This window comes from Nyctereutes procyonoides, unplaced genomic scaffold, assembly GCF_905146905.1.
Source record: "Nyctereutes procyonoides isolate TBG_1078 unplaced genomic scaffold, NYPRO_anot_genome, whole genome shotgun sequence".
Classification (NCBI taxonomy): Eukaryota; Metazoa; Chordata; class Mammalia; order Carnivora; family Canidae; genus Nyctereutes; species Nyctereutes procyonoides.
In genome coordinates this window covers 51,030,673-51,037,575 of record NW_026575140.1, presented here as the reverse complement: position 1 = coordinate 51,037,575, position 6,903 = coordinate 51,030,673, and the positions used below count along the sequence as shown (strand labels likewise).

Below are 6,903 nucleotides of genomic sequence, written 5' to 3'. Positions count from 1 at the left end.
CAATTGTGTGTGTGAGTGTGTGTGTATGAGTATGTGCATATGTCTGAGGGTGTGTGTGTGAATACTAAGCCTTTTTGGGTAGATTTTTCCAAGGGAAAATGATGGGGGTGAAGAGCTTTAATTTCTCGCTAAGCCATCTGTCCATTGCCTACAAATGTACCGTTGAGCTGGCTGCTTCAGGTGTCCTGGGTGAAGAAGAAAGGCTGGATTTCATGGAGACTGTGGGCCATAAGTAGCTGTCTTGCCATTGCTTGACAATCATACTGGAGGTGAGGCTGAGAATAAGAGACAGGGAAAGAAAAGAGAAAAAGGGAGAACAGCAGAGATGGCTTCTGATTTTGCAGCTGTCACTGGTAAACTGTGGGAGTGCAAACACCTGTCCTCCCACAGGATTTAGCATAATGTAGCCTCAGTAATACAGAACTCTACTGGTGAATCTGGAACCTTCACAAGGAGAGAATAAGGCCTCATGGGCAGGAGTAATCAGCTAAAACTTCACACAAAGAAATGCTTAGGGATGAGATGAGGGACGTGCCAAAGAGTCAAGGTGGAAGAATAACTTTGGGTGGGTGGGGCAGTTCTAGGATCTGGGGTTACTGCAGGCTGGACCTCCTGTTGCTGCCCAGGTGACATTTTACTGGCCAGACCTGAGAGCAAATCCAAGTTCTGTGCTTCATTCAGTGACTATTTACTGAGTGTGTGCAATGTGTCAGAGGCTGTTCTAGGCTCTGGGAAAAAGAAGTGAACCCCAAGAGCAATGCCCCCTGTTTCAAGGACATGGCATTCCACTGGAAACAGAGACAAATTAGCAAAAGATACAATGAATATACAAGATTATTTCAAACATCTGCATGTACTATAAAGAATATCAATATACAGTAGTGCAGTAGAGAACAAAGAGGACAGAAGGGGGCTGATGTCCTGAGCAATGACACCATTTACCAACCTCATAACCTAGATAAGGCCCTGTCCCCACCTGTAAAATCATCCTAATAAATATTACATATCTCAAAAGATGGATATAAAAGATTCACTGAGATAATACATGTGCACAGCACAATGACTGGCCAAGCTTCTGTAAACCCATGTCATTGCAGCTCCAGGCATGCCTGAGGGTGATGACATCAGATGCAAAGCCAGAATTGCCCATCTCAATCCTGCTCAGATTCCTGACCTACAAAGAAATATGAGAGGTGAGAAAACAACCATTATTGTTTTAAGCCACCAAGTCTTAATTTGTTTTGTGGAAACAGATAACTAGTACTGATTCTTTAATGTAGAAAGAGAGACTCCTTTTCATTATCTTCCCCTGGGAGACAAAAACTCTTCTAGAAGGGTTTGTTGCCAGCAGAGCTGATTCTAAAACAAAGTGTATTCACAGAAAATTTGAGCTTCAGTAAGGCCAACAGATTAGGAGACAGCTCCCACTTAGAAGATAGTTTGTTACTTACAGTTTCCAAGACGAGGGGGCACATCATGCAGAGAGGGCCATGTTGAGAAGCACCAAGGTCAGTCAGGAGCCAGATGGAGAAGGGAGAGCTGTTGGGCAAGAGCCTTTTTTATGGTTTCTGTGGGAAGGAACAGATGAGGCAGGGTGACCAGATTTAGGACAGGCTAACTTGAATGTTTTAATGGGCTCTGTGGTACCGGGAGTGTCCCTAGTTGTCTGGTGCCTGGCCCTGGGGTGATTAGGGTAGGAAAATAGCAGCCTGAATTTGAGGGCCCATCAAAGGGGTAATGTGCAGGCCCTGGATTGGCTGGTTTGCATTTGAAAAGTGTGTAAGTTATTTGCTATCTCTAACAGTTGGCTAACCCTGGGAAGACCTACCTCCCTATAGAGAGGAAGACAATGTCTGAGCCTCACATTCCTGAGCTTCTGCATGGCTAGGGTGTGGATTCATGATATCACTGTGGACTCTGGGACTTGAGAGGGAAATCTGCTAAGGGAAGAAGGGGACTTTGATTCCCAAAAAGATTTTCTGCCCCAATAAAAAAGAGAGAGATTTGCACCAGGAGAAGCCTTCTCCCCTCTTCTCACTTTGAGCAGTGTTATATGAGGAGTCCAAGTTTGGAGCTGCCACATTAGCTTGTGACCACAAGAGGATGACCAAGAGGGTCACAGAGAAAAACAACCTGCCATGCCATCAGAGAGCCCCCATCAACCCTGGAGCCCTATTGTTTAAGCAACATTACTTCTGATATTTGGCTACTTTGCAGTCAGAGCATAGCTGATGTACTGGCACGACGACTTGCTTTTAATTCCCAGACTCCTTCTCTAACCACCCTGCTTAGAAGATGGAGAAGTTTAGTTACTCTGCCACAATAGTAAAAAGTTACTTGAGACCTTATGGCTGAGAATTGCCAATGTGCAACGCATGATGTAGAGCTTGCTTAAGTGGGGGTTCACTTAGTGGGGAGAAGAGAGACAGATGGGGAACAAAAGTGAGTTCTGGAAGCCCTGAAGACAAGAGTCCACTTCAATATGCCGCCTGAGGCAGGGGCCACCTGGTGTTCACTGTGCTGGGACATATGGAAGCTGTGAGGAGGTGTTTCATGTGGTCCGTGGATGCATTTCACACAGCTTAGTGGAAACATATAGTATTCATGTGGGCATGTTTCAGATGGTCCCAGCAGCTTCCGCCAGAGAAATGGGGAGGAGTCAGAGTAACATGAAATAAGAAGAACACAGGGAAGGAAAATGATTAATGTGTCATTTTAATTGGTGAAATAAGGATGTGGGATGTATAATTTCAGTCTACTGGAAAGAGGTAGGATACATATTGTCTCAACCCTCTAGATTTTGCTGAATGTGTTTTTAAATGGAGCATCTCCAATCACACGGATTTATGGAAAACTGGTGTTTTATGGTAAGTGAAATATTGGGATCTTGAGGCTGCAATTTGCTGGGTGGTGGAAAAAAAATTCATAAAAGGAAAAGGGGGAAATAAAAGCAGAATTGGTAAAAATCCAGGCTAATTAAGATACTGTTAGGAGATAAACAGGCATATTAAAATTTTCAAGTTTATGTGAGCGAAAATTGATTCATGAATTGGACAGCATCCTATCTAGCAGACAGAAAAGAGCTGTGAGGAATTGTGCCAAGTGAAAATTTTAGTGGCAGAAGGGAGCAGAAACAAGGAAGTTATACTGGCAAAGAGAAGACTGCTTCTTGCAAGGTCACTTCCCCTTAGGGCATGGCAGGGGCCTACCAGGCAGATGACCTCACTAGTGATTCCTGATAGATTGGTTTAAGGTTCCATTGCTGGGAGAACCAAGGCTATAATTAAGTCTTGGTTTGGTAATGTGGGACTTAGCACAAGTGACTCCATTTTGGGTCTGTTGTTTTATTTTTAACAATACTCATGTCTAGACTACTATCAGAAGTCTTCCTGGACCAAGTCTATTGCATATCTTAGGTGGAGGTGGTTGGGGGTAATGGGATGTATCTTCTCTGTGCTGGAGGATGACCTTCCCATCTACACTTCCCATCCACACTATAGTTGTTTAGTTATTTCACTCATTTCTGAGTCTATCTTGCTTTCTCTTTCTCTCCATGTTTGCCTCTTTCATCCATTCCACACACTTACTGTTAATATGTGCCACAGGCACTGAGAATATAGCAGTAGAAAAAACAGGCATTATTCCAACATGAAACTGTTTTTGGTCCCAAATGACCAGTGATTTACTGCTGCTGTGTAGATAAACACAAACACAAAGACTATCAAAATCTCTATTTCCAGTTCTAAATGCTTTGATAGTGGTCATGCAGCACCCTCCAAATCCCTACCCCTCTCTCTTTTTGGTAGATACTATATTGTCAGTTTCTACTTTGTCTAGAATGTCCTGGGACTAGGGTAGCTCAGATAAAGACAGGAACTCCAATGTATCTTGTACCCATAGAACAAATAGAATTGAGATAGGACTTCGAATGTAAGTCCCCTGGTCCCACTATATATTTTGTTTCCCCATGTCCATTTTGCCACATGGCTTAGGAACTGGGTTGGATCAATGACAGATCAAAAATGAGTCATAAACCTCCCACTGGAGAGGCAAAAAAAAGTGTTTGGTAAGCTGGAGGGGACCAAAGAAGTAAAATGCCAGTGCTTCTTCTCTCCTTCCCTCCTGGGATGGAACCTGAGGGGAAAGGCAGGAAATGTGGAAGAAATACCATGATAAGCAATATGAGTATTTGGCTTTAGAGGCAGACCCAGGGGACAGCTGTAGGTCCCCAAAAAGAATCAAGTTTACTACCCACTGCCACATCCAACAGAGTGCCACGAAGACAGTCACAAAGAGGGGGCTGAGTGATGGGTACAGAAGAGAGGATTGAGGTAGTACTCACCAAATCTCTTCAGATCCATGCTCCTTTATGCAGCCAAAGGGGAGCAGAATACACCACCCTAAAATACCCCCTTTTTGGTACAGGGATAATTTTAAGCTGATTATTTTTGAGAGCCATCAGACACGGGAAAAGCTCTGAAAACGGTAAAATTTAGTCTTTTATAAGGGAAATTTACATTTATAAGGGACATTTCCACTTGCCAGAATGTCTCCCTCTCTGTTCCGGGAAGAGAAAGAAGACTCTAAATCACAAGAAACTGTTGTCAGAGCACAAGGCACTGACTTAAATCTACATCACAACTTTTCCCTTGTTTACTCTGCTTTTCCTGGTCACTTCCCATAACTGGCCTCTCCACCCGCTAACATCTTTCTTTTGGCTTTAGCTGAAGATGGTATTTAATGGATGGATTGGGCCATTTTGGGGACTAACTCAGGTTTCCTGGGTATCTCCAATGTACATAGAGGTACACATTTTGTTAAACTTCCTTTTATTTTCTTTCTCTCTCTTGTTAATCTGTCTTTTATTATGAGGGGCTTCAGCCACAAAAGCCAGGAGGGCAGAAGGACAATTATTTTTCTTCCTCTATTTTTCAGCCACAGAACATGGTCATGGAAACCAGAAGATCCAGAAGATGGCACAAAGTGTGGAGGCCGAGAAAAAGCAAGGCAACTCCACCTCAAGTTTAGCGTTAGCACAAGTACAGCCATCCCAGGCCCCTGTGAATAAGAGCTGAACTTTACATTACTTCAGTTACAGGAAGAAAACAGTTTACAGCTTAATGTCCTGGAAAGCCCCATATTAGAATAAGAACAGAGCCCAAGCCAAGGACAGGAAGCCCCTATTAGAATGAGAACAGAGCTCAATGCCCTTGAAAGCCCCATATCAAAATGTAAACAGAACTTGAGAAATTCCTCCACCCCTTCTGGAAATCCCCTAGACCAGCCTATAAGAAACCCAGCTGTAACCCACTTCGGGGGTCCAAGTCCCTGCTCCACTGTGTCGGGTACACTTGGACCCAAGCTCGAGCTTGTAAATAAACCCTCTGAGTGCTTGCATCGGTGTTGGCTCCTCGGTGGTTTCTCGGATTCGCAATCCTGGGCACAACAAAAGGTGAAGAAAGCAATGAATACAGAGTCTAGCAAGCCTGCCATGAGGCTGTCTTGGCTTGGGGCAAGGGGACCCAGCTGAAGAAGCTGAGGAACGGAGAGACAAGTTTCTGGGAACCAACAGATTTTTTGGCCACAGGGGAACCCAAGTGGGACCAAGTCCACCATGCCCAAAAGAAATTTCAGAAGAAACTTAAATGCCATTAAATAATGTTTAATTATTTAAACTCTTTCCCCATACCTTTGGCCTTTAATCAGTAGAATGTAGCTGGTAGAGGTAAGATTTTTTTTCTTATTTGAGTAGATTTCAGCTCTGCTTCATATATAACCAGCCTACTAAAGCAAGGTCACTCTAAGCTGGTCCCTTAACCAGCTCCCAGGTGATCTGGATACTGCTGGAGCCATACTTGGAAAGTCACTGTCATGGAGAGTTTTAGCCATGTCTGTCTCTAAGAGATGAGCAGGTCTGTCCACACAGACCTGAAAGCAAGGCAGACTTTCCCATCATCACCTGTGATTTATCTGTAGATTATCTCTCCCGCTAATGTGAGCTCAACCATGCAGCTGAAGCATTAATGACCCTTGAAAATTTCAGCCTAGTTGTATTGCAGCCCAGAATCTGTGGCTGAAAATGGTGAGAATGACAAATTACCCCCTGCCTAAATTCTCACATTTGTCTGAATTTCCTATGTCATACCGGTGTTGGAAAAATAAAGAAGTTCAGCCCTATGCCTGATCCATAAATATACAGAATGCAGAAGCCATATGATGTCCTGATGTTCATTTTCCCACTGATGTTAGGTCAGTATTGTTCCCTCTGTGGAGAGGCTCAGAAGTGTAGTAGGTTGCACCAGGGTCTAGTAAAAGAGTGTGATTCATCTTATGCACCTTCTTTTCTGTTCTGAGATTCAATTTCCAACATGCTGAGGACATGTCCCAAATGAACAAACAGTTCTCAGACACCAGCAGGGTGTCCAAGAATTCAACTCAATTCTGACAGGATTTACTGGGACAGAGCATTAGAATCCACAGGTTAAAGGCTCAGTCCAAGACTGCCCCTACCCCATCCTTCAGACACCAGTCTCAAGCCCACATTGTTACCTGTGCTTCTGAACCACTGACTACAGATCAGAAGTTCCCATGGCCTCTTCCTCAATTTTTTTTAAGATTTTATTTATTTATTCATGTGAGAGAGAGCATGCATGAGGGAGGACCCTGGGATCATGACCTGAGCCAGAGGCAGACGACGTTTAACCCATTGAGCCACCCAGGTGCCCCATCCTTCCTCAGTTTTGATGAATTTGCTAGAGCAGCTCACAAAACTCAGGGAAACATTTTACTCACTAGATTATGAGTTCATTATAAAAGGGTGTGGGGAAAGAGCATGGAGCTTGCCACTCTTCCCAAATAGCCACCTGTCCACCAACCCAGACACTCTCTGATCCCTATCTTTCT

The 6,903-nt window shown here is 43.9% G+C and overlaps 1 long non-coding RNA gene across 1 annotated transcript; it reads left to right on the top strand.

Annotated features, from left to right (window-relative positions):
• The first annotated feature begins 2,785 nt into the window (after positions 1-2,785).
• Positions 2,786-5,397, top strand: LOC129497923 (uncharacterized). Its single transcript, XR_008662009.1, has 2 exons — positions 2,786-2,867; positions 4,936-5,397. It is a non-coding gene; the product is annotated as an uncharacterized LOC129497923 (long non-coding RNA).
• Positions 5,398-6,903: the final 1,506 nt, after the last annotated feature.